The sequence below is a fragment of the Triplophysa dalaica genome, chromosome 2 (assembly GCF_015846415.1).
Source record: "Triplophysa dalaica isolate WHDGS20190420 chromosome 2, ASM1584641v1, whole genome shotgun sequence".
NCBI lineage: Eukaryota > Metazoa > Chordata > Actinopteri > Cypriniformes > Nemacheilidae > Triplophysa > Triplophysa dalaica.
In genome coordinates this window covers 11,526,684-11,549,950 of record NC_079543.1, presented here as the reverse complement: position 1 = coordinate 11,549,950, position 23,267 = coordinate 11,526,684, and positions in this window count along the sequence as shown.

Here is a 23,267-nt window from a genome sequence, read left to right as displayed (position 1 = left end):
TTTTGAGGTGCTTTTGCCTTTAAATCAAGGATAAATTCACTCATTAGAAACAAATAATGACTTTGATTTTGGGGAAAAGCAGGAAGCAAAAAATATTAATCAATATACTGTAATAAGTTGCCCGACCTGTACTGACCTCTCTTTTTTATACCACACCATCCATTACCCAAAATGCTGTAAAGGTTCTGCTGACCTCTGCCTTCGGATCAGTTTGTGTGTGCAGAAAGGGTCAGTGCAGCATTGCACTACAGGTGAGAAAGCTCTTGCCTGTCAGTGGTGCTAGATTCTTCTCTGCTCTCTTCAGGGCGCCAGAGCACATGTGAGTTTGAACTGAGGAATGTTAACAGTCGTCATTAGTATCTGGGCTTCTGAGGGGGAGAGGGGCCCAGCGGTCCTGCTGCGAGTATGTCACAGGCTCACGCCGCTATCTCTGTTTGGATTTTCCCACGTTATGTCATGCATAGACACGCATGTATGCACGCACGCTAAGTCATGAAAAGCAGGTAGAGGTTTTTTTATGTTTAGGTTCCGTGACTCCAGCGGAGATTTATGATAGCTGGAATGTGTAGATTTCACAGGGGTTATATAGTTGATGTTTTGTGTATCTTCCATAGATATTCACCTTTTCTTTTGAATTGTGTTTTTTCTTTCTTTTCTCTCCAATATTTTTAGTGTGTCAGGCACTAGTATAATGTAGTCCGTGCTATTCTTATATATACACTTCTGTCAGCAAGCCTAACAAAGTGTAATAGTTACATTGCATTTAGGGTTACGTTCTACATTATAATTAATTTAAGCATTTGGCAGACACTTTTATCCAAAGCCACTTACATTGCTTTATCCTATTCATTTTACATAGGTATTTGCTTTCCCCTAGGATAGAACCCACAACCTTGCGTTGTTAATGCAATGCTCTTACCACTGAGCTACAGTAAAACTGGTTACAGGTTACAGCACATAGAAATCACAAAGCTCTCAGTTTTCTTGACTTGTGAAGAGCAAATTAAAATAGCAAAAATAAGAAATTGGCACAAATATTCTGAACATTTTTCAGAAAATGTCTGATAGTCTGTAGTTTACAGTATATAATGATTCAGACTATGATGTAGAGCTATATAATGATTATGACCAACATACTAGGGCTTTTAAAAAATTAATCTTGATTAATCGCATCCAGAATTAGTTTGTGTTTACATAAAATATGTCTGTGTACTGTACATATTAAATTAGTTTTTATAAACACATACTGTACACATACATGTATATTTAAAGAAAAATATAAAAATCAATAAACGTTTACATATAATTTAAATGATATTTATCTATGCATATATTTCCTAAATAGATACAAATATGCAAATATGAAACCTTATAACTGGTATATGTGGTAGAGCAAAGCCAATATCAAGATTCATCTTGATTCAGTTCAGTTAGGATCACACATCCTTAATTAATATGGCATAAATATGCAATAAAATGCTCAGATTGTTGCACCTGCAAAATACATAATTCAGCATTAATACATGAATATTAAAATCATCCTATTTCTTTCCTATTGCACATTTTAAACAGAAACCAATTCCAACTCCATTGTTTGTTTTTAGAGGCGTATAAATGCTTATGTAAACACTAATAGGCATGAAATGTTCTCAATTTCTGCCTCTTTATAGGGATCATATCACCCAATTACCCTGTGCTACCACCTTTATAAACAGCAACATCTTGATTAGCCAAAAACATTTCTTTGGACACTTTATGGACACTGGTTGCCAGAGTCTGAAACCTAGCAACGTTAACGGCGTGCAGAGTGAATTTATGGTGCAGCGCACTGGAGGGTGAGGTGAGCCATCCTGGAGGTCAGGCTGACCAGGGCAGATAACACAAGCTGATCCAGGGCACTCCGGGCCACTGTCCCCCCCCCCTCAACCCATTCCATGGATCTTCAGCACCATCCCTGACTCTTTGAAGTAACTGTGATTTAAGGTTATGAGAGGACTCCTCTGGCAAGTCTTCATTGATCTCGAGGCGTATCGACGGCCGCGACTAGGCCGTGCTTGCGCTGTGAGGAGATTGACCCTATTTTCATCTCTTTGTCAATGTCTGATGACCGGACGGTGGATCCTGCTTCTGCCATCTGGCCTCTCTGAAGTGATGCTACAGAATGAAATACTGAGTGAGTGGGATAAACATGTGCTTTTATGCCTGAGGTGCCGGAATTCGGCAGGCAGGTCTGAGACATCGAGGAAAGCACATGTGCGCTGAGATGATTATGTGTTTATGCGATGAATGCGAACACTTCTACAATCCTTATCAGACCACTTGCCACATGGTGGCAGATCCAGTTAATCCAATCAGATTGTAATTTTGATAAACTCATATTTGGAGTCAAACAGTAAAGTGCTTGCTTGCAAACACCCCTGGCTCATTGTTCGAGCATCATGTGAGGATGAGAGAAAAACGAATGGGGCAGTTGTCCTTGTCTAATCCATATAGCTGAGTTACTTTGAAACTTAACAACCAAAAGAATTACAGCTCCCGCATGTCAGATGGTTTGTTATGTTTAAATGCTACAGAAAGCAGCTGCCACCTACTGTATGTATACGCAGAGGGAAAAATCCACTAAAGTCTGTATTAAATTAAGACTCGGTTACAATGTAGCAAAGCAAGGAGACATGATGCGCTGTCTGAACTGTGGTCACAGTAAATCATTTTTCCAAGAAATAGCATCATTGTATGTTATGTTTTAATGTAATGGTGATTTTGCTTAATGGGCCTTTATGGCATAAACATTGTAGGAGGGTTTGTTGATTGTTAGCACTTAATGCATCAAGCAAGATGTTTCGCAAGCACTTGAATTTCGGAGGGTTGTTTAAAAAGAAACAAAGCGCACTGAAGCATTTGCTAACAACTCGGTTAGCAACACCAGGAAGCAATCTCTAGTTACATTTGTGACTGGATGCATTAGACTTTCAAGCGTCACAACAATATTCACAGGTAATAGCTTCTTCATAAAATAATTCAATTATGGAGTCACTTACCACACAGTTCTCAGATAATTCCCCTTGAACTCGGAAACAGTTTACCGCACAGCGGCCTGTCACTGCCGTTGAGAAGCTCCTATTAATAAAATTAGTTATAATTGTGGGAAAACATAAACTCTTCATGACCAGATGATCACAGATTGGGTGTCCATAGCAATATCTCCAAGGAGATGGAAAATTGTTTTTGTATTCTTTCCTCGGGCAGGAAACGGCAATTTGAAGGGATTTTCACACCGGTGTCCTTGATGTCATATTGCTGTAGAACTCCCACTTCTCTATTGTGAAAATAATAGCTGCCCTAAAATGATTGCTTCCAATTGTAATATGACTTTCCAGGACAAACATTTTGTTTATACATCCTTCAAGGCCACTGTTACAAAGCTTATAACACTTATTATTAATTAAATATGTCTGTGGTTAAATTCTGTCACTGTCCAGCAGAGCCCTGATCACTCTAATGCCTGATTTAACTGTCACTAGCACTTTGCAAATCTTGGCCCAGGTTCACTAGATCCTTCCTAGCAAATGTTCTGTTCAGTAACATCCCTTCTTAAATCACAGCTGTTTAGTAGAGAGAAGAAACGGGAAAGAACTCATGACCAACCCCCTGTGTAGCTCTCAGTCTGAGATCAAGGCCTGTGATGTTGTTTGAGCTTCTCAAAATTAAGTGTGATTTATAAGTCATGGGGAAAAACTGTCGGTTTTTGCAATTTTGACAATGATGATCTTATGAGTGGGGAATGATGGGCTCCGAAGGGCCTTTTGGGAGACAAGCTGCTGCTTCAGCCCAAACAATGGAGCACTGTAGTCCATTTCCTTTCATTGGCTCGGATCGTTTTTAAACGTATTAGATCACTGTGATGCGATCGTTACATATTGCTGCTCTATAGATGACCCTGGTAGGATTCAAGCGAGCGAGACCATAGGATAATCGGCTTTTCAGATTGAGTTCTCATACAAACAGCGATGTATAAAATATTATCAAATATGTAAAGATTTAAAATCAGTGGAGTTGAATGAGTTCTGATCCTGTTCCTCTTCTGTCTTCAGCTTTGGATGTTTCGGTATTATTTTTCTTCTGCTTCTGCGTATCTCAGACGTATCTCTCTTCCAACCGTTACCAATCACAGGTCTGAAATAGAATGAATTTGGAACAGATTGCAGATTAAACGTGAGGAGGTAATTAGAGCTAAAGAGGAGATAATTTTGCTCCAGCCAGGCTCCTGTTGTTTTAAGTCCTTCTGGAAAATGTGGATTTTCCAATGATGGCCATTTAAAGGTGTCACTGTGGAGCCACAGCGAATTAAAGGGAGTCACTACATAGTCTAAACAAGCAATCTTCTCCATTATCAACAGTCTGACAGGATAATAGAGTACAACTGGTCATGTGACGCAGGCTGCGGTGACAAAAGACCGACATCTTTCATTTCGGCGACTGAGAAGGTTCCCCGATATTTATCAGCACAGTTTTATTTAAATGAGGAACAAGAAGAGCAAAGGAGTGTGAGGAGGATCAAACATCTAGATTAAAAAAGGAAATGGTTTAAATTGAATATAAAAATCTGAATTTGAACATTTGCAAAGGCAAAAAAACATATATTTATTAGATTTATTTATAGTGTGATCACATAAATAATTATTTATTTATAAGATCTGCTCAAAGTATTCTTACTATTTATTTATAAGTCTTTATTACTTATTATTATTGTTATATTATGTTCTTTAATAGTCGCAACCTAATTCTAGCCGAACATAAATGTAGCATCAAAGGTACCGTAACAAACAAAGCAAAAACTACCGTAAAAGTTCAAGAGGTTATAAAGGTAAATGATTTCATCTGCCTGGCCCAAGCTACGGCAATGAGCTCGGGCCAATAGCAATGCAATGAGCCGGTCCATTCTCCTCCGAGGTGGAAACTGCTAGTTAGATTCCGTAATCTCCAGAGACGCCTCCAGTTCGCTCAAACCCCAAACCCCCTCACAAGGGTCTTTTAAGTGGAACCTTCTGAACATCGAGCCAGACTTTGCTGGCAGCTGGACTTTGTCATGCATGACCAGGGACATTCTTGTTAGTGTAGTGTAACCTTTTCTGCACTAACACAGATAACACTGGCACCTAGCTGGGTCCTAATCTGTGTGCAGTGCCCAAGCAAGGGGAGGGAGTCCAGGGCAGTAGGGAGGTGGGGGAGTTGAAATTATTCAAAAACAGCAGGCCAGCGGTGGCTAGGGACCCTGGCAGGAATAAGTCAGAATCCCCCCCAGCATTGGCGGTGACCTTATCATATTCAGAAAACAGAATCCCTGCAAGGGATATTTATTGGGTATCTAAGATACTAACATCATGATTCCAAACTTCTACTGTCGATTTTTATTTGCATCTGCAGTGTACTGTCACAAAACATCTTAAATGCTGATTGCATTTGGTTTTCAAAAGCTGCCTGGCAGCATGATATGAAAAAGTTTCATAATACGTTGCCGTAGTGTGCCTGCTTCTGCCAGGATCACATTGCAAATATGTTCAATCTAATCTCAATAGTGCTCCTAGGGATTCACTGTTGGTGTGGAGAGCTTAGCTGCTTCATGGAGTGGAGCTTTCAGACAGAGAAAGCCAACATGTGTACTCCAGATGCCCAAAAGTGGAGGTGGGTGTGAGCCACGCTAGTGCTGACAATAATTCGGGGACAGCGGGTGTCAGGCCGAGAGAGGCCTACACCTCATCACCCCGCCGGCTAATTGATTTCCAAATGAGCCGCGGTATTTCTGCACAGTAATCTTGAAAGGGGGCCATAAAAATGTCCAGGGATACAGGGTGTGCCGCGCTTTTATCTGAAAACCTAAAATCTCTCCCTCTTTCCTCTTCTCTCTTACTTTTGTAACCACTAACCTTTCTCTCTTTCTTTTCCACATTTTTTTCTTCTGTTTTTCTCCTGTTTTTCTATTTCTGGCTCAAAGGTTGCACACCTGAATGTTTGAGAACAGAACAATCTAACTAGTAACTTTCCACAAATCAAGCCCTTTTTCTTTGAGAGGAAAACTCTAAGAACATCCAAATCAGAACCATACTGGTGTTCTTAAAACACTTTCTTAAAAAACTTAGAGCATGTGCGTGAGAGAGCGTGATGTATGTAAGAATCACAAACAATGGTGTTTAAAACAATGATAAACTGTATGGCCCATATAGATCCTGATAGGGTGAAAAATCTATATGATATTTGTTGAAGGTTTATTGTAGATCAACAGTTGCCTCTTTAGTGTGTCTCACTATTATTATGATGATGATTATTGTTATTATTAACAATTAAAAAAATGGTGACATTAGTAATAAGGTAACACTTTAGAACACCTATCCATTATTAATAAATAACTACACAGGAACAAATAAGTAATAAAAAATCAAGAATCTAGTACTTACTGTTTATTAACAAGAAACTCTGATTAACAAACTAGTAAGTAAGAGCAAACAGCTTAATGTTTAACGGTAGTTCACTTATAACTATTCAATAACTACTATTTTTTCATACATCCCAGAGAACTAAGGAGACCATTTCATAATTTATGCAAAACTAAGCAATAACTAATGTTGGACAAATCACTGGCACTACAAGAAAATTTGAACTGCTACTGTAAACTAATACACAAATATGCAGACTTGATCTCCCAGTACTGCGTATCTAGTCAAGTTTGTTTCAAATTGTCCTGCTATGGGCTACATACGCAGAAATTAATATTTAGAAGATAATATTAATAATATATAAATAATATTAGAAGATTTTAGTAACACTTGAATCATTACTAGTGGGTTACCATAATACATATTAGTGGATCATGTAAAGTTGATTATGAAAAGTTAATCTTAAAGTGTGGAGTCTTCTAATCATTCACAAGATATCCACATATACTGTATAAGCTAGGAGACATACAAAAATATTATTTGACAGGTAGGTTAAGTAATAAAATCAATGTATCAGCAGCATTTGGATGGCTTATGACTTTATATGTTCCAGTAGTCTATCTTTGGTGATTCTGAGAAGCGTGGACCTAAACTATCTTCCTTTTATTCACACAAGTAGTAAAAATGTGGATCTTGTGACCCTGTGTGTTTTAAGGTACATATGATGTGCACATGCTTGTCATGCATATAATACACGATTTTGGAGTCCTTGTGATATACAAGTAGCTTTGCCTACATTTAGGAAGTCCCTTTCCACACTACTAATCCTACCCATTTTGTATCCTACACATGAAAATATTAATTTCTGCATATGTAGCCCATAGAACGACAAATTGAAACAAACTTGTGTAGATACGCAGATAGTAATAATAATAATAGTACAACGAATAAGATATTTTATTTACTATGTGCTTTTCTTGAGTGGTTTCAGGGTAAATGAAAACCAGGACCCATGATAAACATGCCTCAGGACATCTTCATATCTGCCTCTCATGATAGTGTGTTATAATAAAAGGACTATTGAATCCTTACTTTAAAAATATGTCCCTGATTTCTGGAGATGCTTTAACGTATGTTTTAGATACCCGCTATACCATATTAGAGGTACTTTTGTGTGCTCATACAGCTGTGGACTATAATGATAAATGCAAGTGTAGTGAAAATGGGGTAACAATTAAGAAATTCAGATTTGGGACCTCTCAAGCAAAAACCTTCTTGTGTGATTTACTGTATCTCTCCTTTCCACTATTTCTTTAAGTGTTTGAAAGGGTTAATGGGATACTTCACCCAAAAATGAAAATTCTGTCATCATTTACTCTTGACTTTTAACATTGTATTTTTTTACTATGGTGGTCAATAGGGGGCAAAATCTGTGTAGTTTTAAGCATTCTTCAAAATATCTTTCTATTTGTTCATCAACAACTTGAAGGTCAGGATTGTTGACAGAAATTTTATTTTTGTGTGAAATATGTTTTGTTTTATGTGTTTGAGTTCTGTAGTTATCAGACATAGTTTTATATAAAAATGTACCCTTGTACACAGTTAAACCTGTTAGTTTTCATAAATTTCAGTTAAACATGGGAGATACTTATATTTTAGCTTTGTCCTATAGATTTGTACAAATTTCAAGTTAATAATAAGGAAGTTGAAGTAGGTATGATTTAGAATAAAAAATATTACAAAAAATCATTGTAAATACAAACCTAAAAATTTTATTCTACTCATCAATTACAAATTTTTATTTCATGTAAATCATAATAACACTTGTTCGCCCAAATACAGCTGAACAAGCTTTGAAATGATCCCTGATGATCTGTCATAGCACATGATTTCAGAGCAGATGTTTCCACAGATTACTCAGAGCTACTGTCCACACCACTTGTCAGACTGGCACATTTCAAACTCTTCGGTCTCTTCGGGTAACACAGAGGCTGGGCAAGGGCATTATAACTGGCAGTTCTGCTGGCATTTTGCCCCTCTCCCTATTAGACCCATCCAAAATGTAAATATTTCCTTAGTTACCCCGCTTGTTGATCTGTGGAGTATTTCCATATTTATATTGCACTCAAAACATTTGTTGAAGACAATGTGAATGGACTGAGGTGCTCTTCCATTAACAATAACACAATTATTTGCACGCAACTTTTTATAATTTCGTTTCAACAGGGAGCTAGATTCCCATTTAGAAAAGTGCATTAGTATGGAAACAAAATACTAAAATAAATGTACTATTCATGAGATGAAGATTAAAGTGTCAGCACATACTGCTATTGTGCAGTTGCACCCGTGTGAGCATATGAAGCATTTTTGTATTCAAATATTTTAATTTCTCTGTTTAAACACATTTGTTCTGTTTTACTCTAAATATTTGGTTGGCAAAAAAAATCGATTTCTACATTTTATTTTTGAAAAGGGTATGTTTTACTTTGAAAGATGAAGCAAAAATAAAACCTAAAGCGCTCAGCCTGTATGCAATGGTCCATTTTTGTTGTTTGTGATACTTTGTAACAGATTTCAGACTTGCAGTTTATTGAGCTATCCAAATAAATCTCAAAATATGTCAAAAACAAGTTCAAAATTATAATTAGTTGTATGGATTAAATCAAATAAAAAGAAATGACAAATAAAAGAAAATCATAACTTTTAAATATCATAAATGTGTGTGTATGTTGATTCCGTACCATAAAGAAAGTTGATCTAATGCAATATATAGAAATATTTTTTAATTATGACCCTAAAAGAAAAATAATTGCCTGGTAAGGTAAATCAAAGCATATTTAAAAATCTAATTGCCCAAGTGTAAATTTTCTTTATCTCTGGACTGATGGTTCCAGAATACACAGAGCTTGGTGGCTCCTTCTTATCAGAGCCTTTCTGAGCCTATCATCACTTTTAGGCACTACAAGGCGAACTCTGACCTATGATCTCTCACTTCACTAAGATATGGATAAGAAACCTAGTTCTCCTGAAACGTCTGATAAATGCAAATTTTCAAAAGCTCACCAGAAAAATGGGGTCGGGAAATGAGGACCTATGTCTCCTCCATAAAAGTCCAAATATGCATTAGACTAAATTAGACATATCCATCCGATATTAATATTTAAACATTTAAAAAGCGAATTGAAATGTCTATGAGACTAGCCAAATGAAAAACTTGCAGGGCAAAAAAGAACATTATGAGATTGGTAAAGGCAATATTTTGCTATTAATTCAATAAATTACAGGCAGAGCACATCACATGATGGAGAATGGATAAATAACAAAGTCAGCTTTGACATTGTGTCTGCTTCACATTACGATTAATCGTCATATATACGACATAACCACGTTATCAACTCTTTCCCCTCTCCTGTTCCAAGAACAACCGTATACACTGGCATCAATTACCCATCCCAAAATTCGGTTAAATCTTCTTTTCACAAAGCCGAAACAAAAGCCGATGGCTACACAGAACCACACTGAGGCTGAGGCTAAATGGATTAGCTCCGGGACTTCTGGGTATCTGGTGTGTGTCAGTGGCTGGCTGGCCACAGTTTGAGTATGCAAGCGTGCGTTCGCTGGACCGGCTACGATCTGCCCTCTCTCAGTCCAGACCCTTCGTCTTTTTTTTTTGGAGCTGGTTTTAAAATCGGGTTAGGGTGACAGGGAGAGAATTCAAGCATTTGCTCGCTGATTTGATTTAGCCGGGCAATCAGTCGGGCAGTTGCTCTGATTTATAGCTTCCTGCTTCCCTTATGCTCCTCATGTTGCCCTCTCACATACTGTATCATGCCGCTGGGGGAAGAGGGCACTCTTACTGACCATAACACACACTAATACACACACAGACTACTTATCAGTGGTCACTGGGTCAGTGCTAACTGTATTTATTTAAACATGAAAAAATGCTTCCCTCAAAGTAATTAGGGAAATCCTCAATGGCTTTCTGGCTCAAGTCCTCTACAGACATCTGGGAAGAAAAAAATGCAGTATGAGAGGCTTCTCGGCACAACAATATCATTAATTTCTGGCCAGGCCGTCGGCAGGCCACATAATGGGGCCTTTTGAGCAGTGCCACCCGCAGACTTCGGGACAGTGGAGATGAAAGCTGGCACGCGGCTAACCTTTGTGTTTCAGAGAGATGATTCTCATAATTGCTTGTGACTGCACGAATAGTCATGAAGATGGCTGCAGTCACGACCAATATTGGGATGTGCCCAATGCCTGTGTGCCCACACACAGTCTCACACAAAAGTCCTTCAGAGCAGAAGTAACCAGGGTGGCCATTGTGTAGGCTCAGATTTACACATGGAATCATGGAGCCCCTAAAGAGCTTCCAAGAACGATTTTCAATAATTGCGTTTAATTCCTACAGATACCACGCCATAGCCAAAAAACGGAGCACTGAGTCGGCGCTGTGTTCTAAGTATTTTTGTAGTCCTGAGGTAGGTAGGATTTATACCTTCTACATATTAAAAAGAAATCTTAACGATTGGATTTGCGTTATATTAAATAAATGTTAATAAAAATGACGTGCTCTATGCAGCATGTGTCATGTTAATCATTTTGCATGTTTTGGGCCTATTCGCTTTATGAACAATCCTTATGGGACAGATTCCCGGACAGGGCTAGTATAGACTACTCATAGACTAAAAATCGTTATCAGTGATATTATCTTAAAATACTTCAGTACAATAATTTTATCTCAAAATGCACAAAAGTAATGTTTGTAAGATGTGTTTGTAAAAAATACTTAAATGTACTAATTTAACAGTCATGCCTTAAACTAATCTCTGTCTGGGAAACTGCCCCTAAATGGCAATGCATGCTTTTTTTGGTGCACTTTGTTTACTCTTAACATGATGTGAAGCACTAGATATTAAATACATTATTATAAATGATACTTGTAATATTAAAAGTAACATTTTTAAAGTAAGATATAATTGATAATTAAGTGTAGATTAAAGATGTTTGACAGCTGTTATTTCATACTTGACAAAAGCTGTTAGGTAATTTTATACAGTAAATACAAATGTTTTTTTCACATATTTATTAAGTTGATTACAAATGAATTATATAATAGGAATTTGCTTTTAACTAACATATTGCAAATTATTTATACTGTAAAATGTTGTTACATTGTTATACTGTTAGAACCAAATTCGGCATTCCATTCCATTCCATTTTCTACCGCTTTATCCGAACTACCTCGGGTCACGGGGAGCCTGTGCCTATCTCAGGAGTCATCGGGCATCAAGGCCCAAATTCGGCATTATAAATGTAATGTTATTTATTATAAAATAATTTACTTTATGGTTGTATAAATATTGACCAGTAAAATATTATTTTGCATTCAAATATATGTTATAAAAAAACACAGACACACTGTTTATGGGTAATTGGCTGATCAAAGCACTTTTAGACCATTGTGTTCTGTTGTGTTCTTTTGCATTTACACTTAGCCATTTAGCAAATACTTTGATATAAAGAGACTTACAAAACTGAGAAAATAATGAAACAATATATCATAAGGAGGCATAAATAACACATGTTTTTTATTGACAATAAGAGAAGAGCAGTAACCGTGTTCCTGTCCACAGAAAATAAAGTTGTGAGAGAGTTGTAAAAATTGATTTTAGACCGCTTTCAATTTAACTAAATTATTATTTTTGGTACAAAGCATCACTATTTAATACAAACATTACCTGTTTAATGTTACATATATAAGCAACAGAGCAATGGGTGGTCCAGTTATGGGCCTTTAAGAGCCCTCTTATTTCCACCTACAGCTGTCCTCACCCCAGCCTGCTGTCCATAATCAAGCCACCTATGCACCAGCTGGCCTTCACTGCCACTAAAGTCTCTGGTTTTAGGGTACGTGACATCAAGGCAGTGCCACAAAGGCCTAATCATGTCAATGTCCGCAACCAGACGCTGCACTCATCTGACTAATCAAAGAGAAGAGCTCGTTCAGAGAGCACTGAATGATCTACTTTCTATCTGCTATTCTTATCTGATCATCCTAGTACAGCACCTATGCGACGTGCACTTAATGTGGCCTGGACTTACTCATTTGCTTTTGCATGTTACCTGGGATGCACTGGGAGCTGGGGGAAGGCTTGTTTGGTTTAAGATGATGATGATGGTTTATTCAATTTAAATGTATTTCTATAGTGCTGCTATTGGATTATTGCAAAGCAGCTTCACAGTAAACACATATTAATACAGACAGTAGTAACAGAAGTAAATGGAATATGAAATTACAAAACATACCTTTATCAAATAAAATAGAAATTAATGCTACATACCAGATAGTATGAATACTATCAATAGTAAATATTATAAATATTTGTTAATTCAATTCTGTCACATTTAACGTTTATTTCAATGCTCCAATGAAAGAAAATATAAATTTAATGTTTTGAATAAAAAATAATAGCGATACGTAAAACAGTAAAATATACTGTATAGTATACTATAAGTGCATACTTAATAGCATTTAAAGTTTTTCCCCTAAACTTTGTCCTGCAGACAGCATTCCAACATCAACAGTTATCAGAAACTTTTCACCAGGACCCATTTCTGCACAGAAAGAAGATTGGCCCTCTCCAAGTGCTGAACGATGTCTGTAATGTTAAGCACAACAAATGACAAAACCTTCCAAGCGCGTACATCAGCACAGAGGTCAGGGAAGGTAAGAAAAAAGAGGCCCTCTGTGACATATCTACTGTGGGAAACGGGCCGCGGAGATAACCGAGATTCAGTGTTTCATCTCTGCTTCATCCTATACACATTATCATTGACCTTTCACCCTGCAATAAGAAAGGCTCTGTAACCCAGCGAAACAGACATGCCGTAAATCTATTTACTCTAAACTATAAAAGTGCAGGATATTTAGGTGATGGGAAAAGTGTAGGAAAGAAACCCTTTGCGTTTGACAAAAAAAAATTCACCATTTGTTACTTCTAAAGTCACACAAAATAGTGAAACCAGATGAAACCAGATTTTGAGTTTTGTTTCTTTTCATCCATGTGTGAATATTCTTAATTTTCCCATTTTAATTTATTCCTAGTTGGTGGCATTTATTTGAACTAAAATGCAAATTTAATTCTTACCTCTCTCTTCTGGAAATGCAAATAAGAACTCTAAAAAAAAAACTGCACTGATTTATTTTGTCCTGTAAAATATAGAATGAAAATATCTCCCCGTCTAATAGCTGCTACCGCTGACAACATTACGATGGAATAAACAAAAAAAAAATGCATTTATCTTTTGATTGCTTCGATAGAAGATACACCAAAGAAGGAAAACAGTGCTCTTTATTCCAGTTCGCAGGGACTTAAATGTTGTCTGTCTCTCTTTTCCTCCAGCTGATGGAAAAGAATCTAGAGACAGAGGAACGTGATTAACTTTAATCAGACGGCACAACAACACAGTAAAAACTGAGAAAACACGCAGTTACAGGAAATCACAAACTCAGTCCTTGCACATACGCACATACCCCACACTGATAAAGAAAAAATGTGATAGCTGGATTGTTTTGGACATTGGCCTAATGAGACAGATTTTCATGAGAAATTAGGTCATTGGTTCACAATAGCTGTAGCTAAAATGACCTGCGAATATTTTACTATTTACAGATATTTACACAAATGCCAGTCAATATCATAGGCCTGTAAACTAATATGCATTGGCCATAGGACATATTTTTGGGGCTTGATTCAACTTCTTCATTCAACTTCACTCAAAATTGAAAATTCTGTCATCCATTACTCACCTTTTTGTCATTTCAAACCTTTATGACTTTCTTTCTTATGCAGAACACAAAAGATCTTTTTAACAATTTTTTTTTTTTACCGAACAACGGCACTACCCATTGACTTGCATTGGTTTTGTGTCCAGAAAATAGAAGTGAGTGGGTACCGCCATTGTTCGGTTACCAACATTCTTTAAAATATTTTATTTTTTGTTCTGCAGAGAAAAGAAAGTCATACAGGTTTGAAAATGTAAATGATGACAGAATTTTCATTTTTTGGGTAAACTATTCCTTTAATTTACCTTAATGTGTAAGTATGAATCTTTAAAGTAGTTCCTATAAACATTAATACAGCTTTTTATTTTATCTTTTAAAGCACAAAACAAAACCAGAATAATAAATATCTAATTTCTCTAAAAGTTCTAAAAACAAACTTTAAATTAATTTAATTGAAATGTCAAAGTCGCTTACACAGGTAAAAAGTAGACCATGGCCTCACTCATTGAAATGCTTGGATGGATTTTATTTAAGCTAATTAGGTGTGAAGCGTTACCCTCAGTGTGTGTGTGTGTGGTGCTGCTCATAAACCAAAAGTGAGAAACAGCTTGTTTGGTAAGAACTAGGGGTTTATGTTTCCCTTTTTCCACTCACTGGCTGTCCGTGTCCCCGGCCTCTGTACGAGTCAATGTGACATGCTAATAGTTTTTGCTTAGATAGAAACATTGCAGTTTAGCATATGTTTCAAGCATGCCATCCCACGAGTGTATCAAGTAAGCAAAATACGGCAAATATCTCCAAGTATTTCCTCAAACTTTTATTTACCATGTCTATTTTGAGAGTGTATTAGTCTAAGTGGCTGATTAGTTGCTGGGGCCCCTGGACTCTTATTGTCATCTCATGCCTGTCTGTGTCTTTCAGACATGGGGCCCCTTCGCACTGCAGCCATTAAGGTCATTACAGAGAGAGGATTTGTCATTAAGACCACATGGCTTCTCTACGAGTCATGTTAATAACTTTTTCATTTTACATTTGATTTGTACCTTGATTCTTCATATCCTTTTCACTATCGAGATCTCTTGAGACATTTGTGAGTTTTGAAAAATATGAGTGTCACCTTCAAGTGTCTAGAGAGGTGTCTGGGTTGATGTCATCCACTCAGACAAACATCCTTTTAGCAGCTCTTTGAATAAAGCATGGCTATTGTTCTGCAGTGACAGCACATACTTGGAACTGTCAGTCAAGGTGTCATGAAGCTTTGCGTCGACGCACGCAGAGGCTGCGTTATCGGCGCTCGTAATAAATCCGTTGCAATTCATGCAGTGCATTTAAAGTATTTTTACAGCTATGTAATCGGTGTGACAGAAACTGCCAAAGCTGTTATGACATGGGAAAGTTGCTCTACCACCCAGGTACTAACACCCTTTTGAGCAGCTCTGCTTAGCATTGGCGTCTCCTCCGCAGCTTTCAACAGAGAGGCTCGCAAAGACTTGTGGGAAATGTAGTTTTGCACAACCTTTCAGAAACTAATGAATTTACATTACATGAATGCTAAATTATTACGCAGAGCTCCCCCTTGAAGTTCATTCACTACTCGGTTTCCTGTCATAACATTGACAACCATCAGACGCAAAAAATCCCTTTACCTCATTGTAGCCAACCTGGTAAATGAAAGCAGGCGTCTGTTTTTTTTCATTGTATGCCAAAAGTAACCCAAGGGGATGGACAGAGCCTGTGAATGGGTCGGCACCCTGTTGTTTCAGAGGCCTGGTCTCTGTATCAAACAACGGCATCCTGGAGGACAGACCCATGGCATAGGGGAGATACTATCATGGAAGTTTTGACCTGGATGTGTGTTTTTAGGGAGTGCATTTTATCTCCTCTATTTATCATCTGTTATTTTCCTTTTTCTATCACTCCTCCACCATTTTAGAGAGGTAGTTTGACTTCCCTCCTCACGCTCTTCTTGTTGTCCATCTGTTTTTCCATGAAATCACTCTTCCGTCACCAGCCGGCGTGCAGTTTCGGTTGTCTCAGAGGACACACAATGGAGAGCTTGAGATATGCCCTCACTGAGCTCCTTGTACCCTTTGATGCTTTTGTCCATGCGAGAGGTCAGAAATTACAGCAATAGTGCTTTTAAACATGTCTGAGATTCCGTTTAATCTCTGTCTTTTATTTTAGTGGTAAATGAAAATTGACCCGTGTTATATTCATATTGCTGTACACTATAAAAAGACTCCTGGATTTACTACTCGTGTTGTTCCCCCAGGCCATAAGAGCCCATATTATACCTGTCTGAAGTGATCCCCCTACACCTCCCCTAGCCAAAAAAACGTAGGATTCCAAACCACTAGGCGGTCAAGGCCCATAAAAAGTCTAACAGTCTCTGCTGTGGCTGTTGGTGGTCTGCTGTGTTCATTGGCCTTTAGATGGCAGAAGGGCCTATGTACAAGTGTATGTGTGTGTGCATAAGTACGTTGTCCAGGGACATCTGAGAGAGAAACATCAAAAGGCAACATAATCCAGGTACAGGAGTTCACTTTTAACTTTTCAACAGCTAGTGTATGAAGCTGCAATAAAACTACGGCCAATGGTACGAGAAAAGCAATTGATACTGAGCAAGGCATTTAGCTACATGTTCATAATATGCTGAAAAGTTTTTGTTGAGCATGTTTATGTTGAGCACGTAAAGACAAAAAAGAAGATTGTTTTAAAGGTGAAAATATGTTCTTGCATTAGAGGGCAGAATTTTGTTCTTTAAATTTAGGGCGCCATATTTAAATCGGGAAGTCTGGATTTTGTTCTCATCCATGGCAACTGTACAGTTCAAAGAGGTGAGGTGATGAGAGAATTGGCTGGGCTGATCAAAGAACTTTCATGTGCCACCAGGGTCCTTCTCAAGTCCTGCTTACTTACAAGACAGAGAGCTGGGTGAGTGAGAGGACTCCCTGGAACAGCTGTGCTCTTCCGGCAAAAGTATAGGAAAGGTAAGATTGTGCCATCATGATGCATAGTCTTGGATCATTTAAAATTTAATTCCAGGTGAACCGCTTACAATTGTGAATGACTGAAGGAGGCTGGTAAAAATCCAGATTCATTTTCTCTTTTTATATCATTCTCATGCATGTGGTTTTATAGTGACTTGTTTTTATTTTAATCTAGTCTAGTCTAGAAGGATGTTAAAGACTGAAAGCCCTCCCCCAAACCACACGTTTGAAGGGGTTTTTATCTCCACCTAGTGGTTTGAAGGCCCTAATGATGCCGGTTAACCTTCTTCGTGAACCTTCTCATTTTGAAAATGCATGTGCATGAAATGTTATAATGCCATATTTACATTGCACCAATATATTGAAGATAATAGCTCAGTTATATTATATAAATTATATTTTTAATAAAATGTATATATTAAAAGTAAATAATAATGAAAAAATGAAAGAAAAAAAAATGTTTCTGCTAAATATACAAAGCCCACGTATATTGATAATATATAATACAAAATAAATAACAAATGAAATGGTTAACGTTCCTTCATTATTATCAGACATTCATCTAAATTCCACATTCAAATAATGACTACATTTAAGAAGACACACGTTTTAATCAAGCAAAATCTAAAGTGACAAGAACATACCCAAAAAGGGGTTTAAAATACCACGTTGTAATAAAAACGTAATATAGCGTAATTTACGATTTGGAAACATTTACAGTCATACATACAGTTTCAAAATGTAAAAAGACATGGAATCGACAAATTACCTTTGAATTTTGACCCGAAGTACGGTAAGGGTATATGTTATATAATTTCCAATGATGATTTGCCTCTCATTTTCAGTTTTTATTATTTACAAGACAATTTTGAGTGGGAAAAAACAGTTTAAGAAAACATTAATTAATATATTTTGCATGAAAATTAAAAAAGACCTTGTTTTTTTAAGATAATTTTGAAGATTGTCCTTATCTCTTGCCGAGGTTAAACAACTGTCATTTTGTTTTGATTTTATAAGATTTAGTCATCTGTGTAATGTTACATATGTTAACAATAAACTGTTCGCACGATTGACAACACGGTTTGTATATTCCTTGTATAGCAACACTTTTTAATAGAGAAGTAAAAAAACGGTTTTGTATACGGTTTCACTCCCGGAACGCATTTCTTTTAGTCACTTAAATATAATACTGTGACAGTGTGTGCTATCACTTGCGATTATACAGAAAGATCTTGCAGTCTTCATCCCTGGTGATAAATCTTTTAGACAAGCCACTCCTGACATTCTTACTCAATATCCTCGATGAAGCCATAAAGGAGAGAGCTGCATAAGACCCTGTTCTTTCTCATTGCTGAATGATAACCATCCACCCCAAATGTTTCTTAACACTGTGGCCAAAATATAATTCTGTAAAATTATTTACAAAAAGAAAACTTTTATTGGTTCATGTTCATAGAATGGCAGATTGTAAATTGTATTTGGTATTGCAGGTATATGCAGTTCAATTTACAAATCTGCCTTATGTTAAACAAATTAAATATGTAAGTGTTAAATGTGATTGTACAACAGACTAACTGTAAGTACACAATTAAAACATGTTTATAAGTGTTTTAAATTTTATAGCTATTCTTTTATTTTAAGAGGTAGCCAACTAAATATTGTATTTGTTTATTGTTACATATTTTTATTTTATACATATTTACATTAGATTTTATTACAGATCTTGTTTTGTTTTGTTTTTATTTATTCATTTATATTTCAATAAGGAGTGAGCCGCTAACAGAAAGAAATGGACAGTTATTTTTGAGGTAGTTAAAAATATATTATGTATATTTTGCCTCCATATACACAAACCTCTTTTTTACAAGGTAATTATGTATGAAATTAAGGAGAACTTGAAGTCAATCAAGAAAAATCGACGTTACTGACACAGAAAACACATCTAGAAACATTGAAGAACACGGAAAGCCAGTGAATCGAAAAAATGTGCATTGTTAAACAATGCAGCAGATTTTAGGTAATGAAATCAGTGATCTGATCGTGACAAATGAGATAAGCGTAATTGAAGAATGATAATCAACGTGACGTAAAAGGCTGTTAATCTGCATATTTATTAGAATAACAAAGCGAAAGTCTGAAAGATTGATCAGAAAAATAGCAATCTATCTCGAGAAACTGTCAAATTTGTGCAACCTTCACGTTTAGAAATAGATTTATTGAATGCAATTCAACGAGCATGAGAATCGCTGTTTTCCAAACGGTGAATTTACTGTAGTTGTTTCTTCTGCACGTTTGCATTCAGAGATCAAACTGTTTGACACTGGCTCAATGAGCGCAGCTTATGAAGGGGATCCGAGTGAGGTGCTGGGTGCTGGCTGGGGAAATGTTATGATCTTGTAATTACGGGTCTTGGACAGATGCATTATCCAGGCTCAAGCGTTGGAGCCACTGGATATTATTGTAGCCAGAGAGCCGGAGGGCCAGACACCTAGCATCGGAGAGAGGGGCTGACCCTGCTGGCCCTGCGCTCTCGCACGCCATATTGTGTGCATTCAAGCGCCAGGATTTGCCAAGTTTACCAGCGCTGTTGAAGAACATAACTTTTAGAGCAGAGGATGTCCGCATTCTTTATACGAGTTCCCTACATATCGGCATTCAGTGATATCATGCTGATATAGGACATAGGTGACAAATGCCAAGATGTTTGTGAGACAGACAACACATTCACAAGTCAATTGTAAATAGGTCAATGTATAGGCTACTTAACATTGCAAGTTATTTTCATGGTTGCCAACCATGATCTTCTGGGGTAGAACAGAAAGAGAAAACATCTTTCGGTCATGATCACCACCACCCGAGATGACAGAAGCTATGATTCTCTTTCTAAAATAGGACAAACAATTTTGAGCCAAGAAAGAAGGAGCTTAGGCTATATAGTTTTTTTTACTAATTTATGTTTTTTCATTTGGTATGCTATACGTTCTACAGTAGGCTGTTAATAAAATAAACTAAATATTATAGATGAGAAACAAAGATTGTAATACTAGTCTGTTTTTGAATTGAACTCAATCGCACATATTAAAGAAATGTTAGAAATTGGGGTGAGGTATAGATGGGAGATGCCAGAATTAGGCTATTTAAAACAAGTCGCAAATACCGCATAAACAACGTCGTTGAGCAAAACATGTACCCTAACTTAATTTGTATCGAAATTATGTCATAATTTTTTTATAGCTTATTTTTTCTATGGCTGTAAATCTTTTCTGTTTGATGGAGAAAAAAAGATTAAATATGTGAAGCTATTTATTTAAATCCACTAACTTCATTCAGCTCAACAGTCAGTATTGGTTGGTGCATGATCGTGAATGTCTTCCATCGGATCTCCTGAAATAACTATTTTAATCCCACAAGTGTCAGACACTAGGAAACGTCAAGCGTTCTGTATGGCACGATGTGACAGTGGACAGCCCCTGTCAAAGTGAGACGGTCTCGTGCATAAACAAACCATAAAACATACTCTGCGATCACGGCCTCGGTAATGTTGAAGATTATTTTCAATAACTGCTGATTTAAACAGGGCGTTTGGAGAGTGGTGTCTCACATGAAAAGCTCACCTCAGACAGGTAAAGAATCAGCTGCACTTGGACCGGATTGGGAGGAAGCTCACAGCTGTGACACATCTGTGGAGAGCTGTAAAATGGTCAAGGGCTTTTATAGTGTGAATGACAGAAGACTCTTATCCTCGCATCACAGTCTGGCACCCAGGCATCATGCTTAGCTCATATCCAAACCACTGTAACTTGATCTGATCATGTGATGTGTGCTCGTAAAAATTTGATCAATAGAGGGCATTACTTTAATAACCATCTGAGATAAAAGGCTACGGTTTGATAAAATAAATTGACGAGCTTTGTCTTTAGTTTTGCCAACAACGATATTCATTACTAGGCCAACATCCAGATAAGCAGAAGGTAAATATTACACACTGTTTCATAGCTTTTATAAAACGATCATACTTTTCAAGCGAGAAAACACTTTGCTTTTTTAAATGCAAATTGGAAGTCAGGAGTGCGTATGCAAATATATAATATATATATATAATAAGTTTCAATTCACCACAGATATTACGGACTTTAAGTATTTGCTATTTATGCAATCGGAAATGCTGCAGTTACAAAAGTTTATGTCATCAACAGCGCTTATTTCATGAGACTAAACCGCAATAATTCCAGCATCCAAAGTACCGTATAACTATAAAAACATAACTTGAAGCATAACAAGCAAAAGAAACGCATTGGAATCTTTCTTTGTGCAAATTTCAAGGGCGTCATCTTGAACAGTTAGGGACAGGAAAATTAATTCATCGCATTTTCTCAACGATGATATATGACTAAGGAAGTCAATCAACCTAAATAGTCACTCACTCAGAAATTCTTGATTATTTAGTAGAGAAACCTACATCGCGGTAGAGGCGGTGGTCGCTGGGGGGAGTGCAGGAAACAATTACAGAAACAGGGGCACTCCCGTCCTCAAGCGCAGGGTCTGGGTTATACCCACGTTATAGAGGAGGACACCTGGAGAGAGGACCAGCCTAAACAACCTGCCGTCATCACACTGAGCAGCTATTCCTGACGTTACTGCACCGATTACCCATCAGCTGGCCTTAGTAATCTTAAACCCCTTTTTATATTCACATGCACTACATTCATAGGTCTATACTTAAACTTAGGTGCGCTGGTAAGTTATTGTGAGATTTGATGCAACGCAGTATGTTTAAGGCATAAAAGGCTTTACCAAGCTTCTAAATCAGATTCAGTTACTCGTAACAAATTTAGACGATAACCAGAGAAAAGGCCAAAAAAACAGACAAAACTCATCATGACCTTCCAGATTCGCCCTGTCCAACAAAATACCGAAAACATTGAATGTATTGACTTCAAAGACTGCAGAGCGAGTCAATAGCCTTTTCCATGGCTCCACCATAAACGATAATAAAAAACTAAAACCAAAATTCCAATTACTCAAGGCATTTGCTATAAAAGCGAAGACTTTGGTCGGCAGTCGTGGTTCTATGTTTTGAGCATCATGAAGTTTGGCATCGGCTGGACATTGATGTCGACTGACGAATTGCGTGAGAGAAACACTATTCAAATACCAAAGCAGTTATGGGAAGGAACATTATTGGTGATTCTTTTCTAAAATATTAATATGAGAGCTCTCATTCTCATTCTCGTTATTCGTGATGTCTTGTAGAGGTCAGCTTTAAAGTCAGCTTCTGATTTTAAGAAATATAGTAATTTCACAACTCACGACGCTCCTAGAACTTTATACTCTCATACCGTTATTTTACTTCCAAATGAATGATAATAGAATATAGAGTAGGCTACATAATTGAAGTTCTTACATTTTCAGAATGGGACGATTTTAACCCAAGAATTATAAACGTTGTTATCCATTTATATTTTTAAAGCAGTTTACAAGCTAAAATATCTTTAACATCGTAATATTTTCAAAATCCCAAGGTCTTCTCATTTTATGTCGGGTGTCAGGTAGACCAGACGCAATTTTAGGCGTCAGAGAGGCTCGCTATGTCGTTCAGCCAGTTGTATTGATGAAATGCAGTCATAGCGAACGCAAGGACTTCATCAATCATGCCAAATTATAGCCAAAACTCTGCCATTAGACCTGAGAAACATAACGTCACCTCAGATAAACAAGCTTTAAGTGACAAGCCTTTGATAAATTCATGCGCAAAGAGAAAATATAGAGTTGCATTTTATTTATCCAGCATAACTGAATTCCTTGTCACATAAAAATGTCCTGTTATAATTAACTTGCTATTTTAATAAACAACCTCCGCTTTGTTTGTACTCGATTAAAATTACATATTTTATTTTCATAATTTAACCTAATCCATTAATTTGTTCATGACATTAGACAACGTAATTAAATTAACTAAACTCTATTACAAGAAACAAATCTTCTGCTTTATAAGCCATCTGATATTGGTTAGACTACTTTACAGACACATCTATAACTCTCGTATAAATTAAT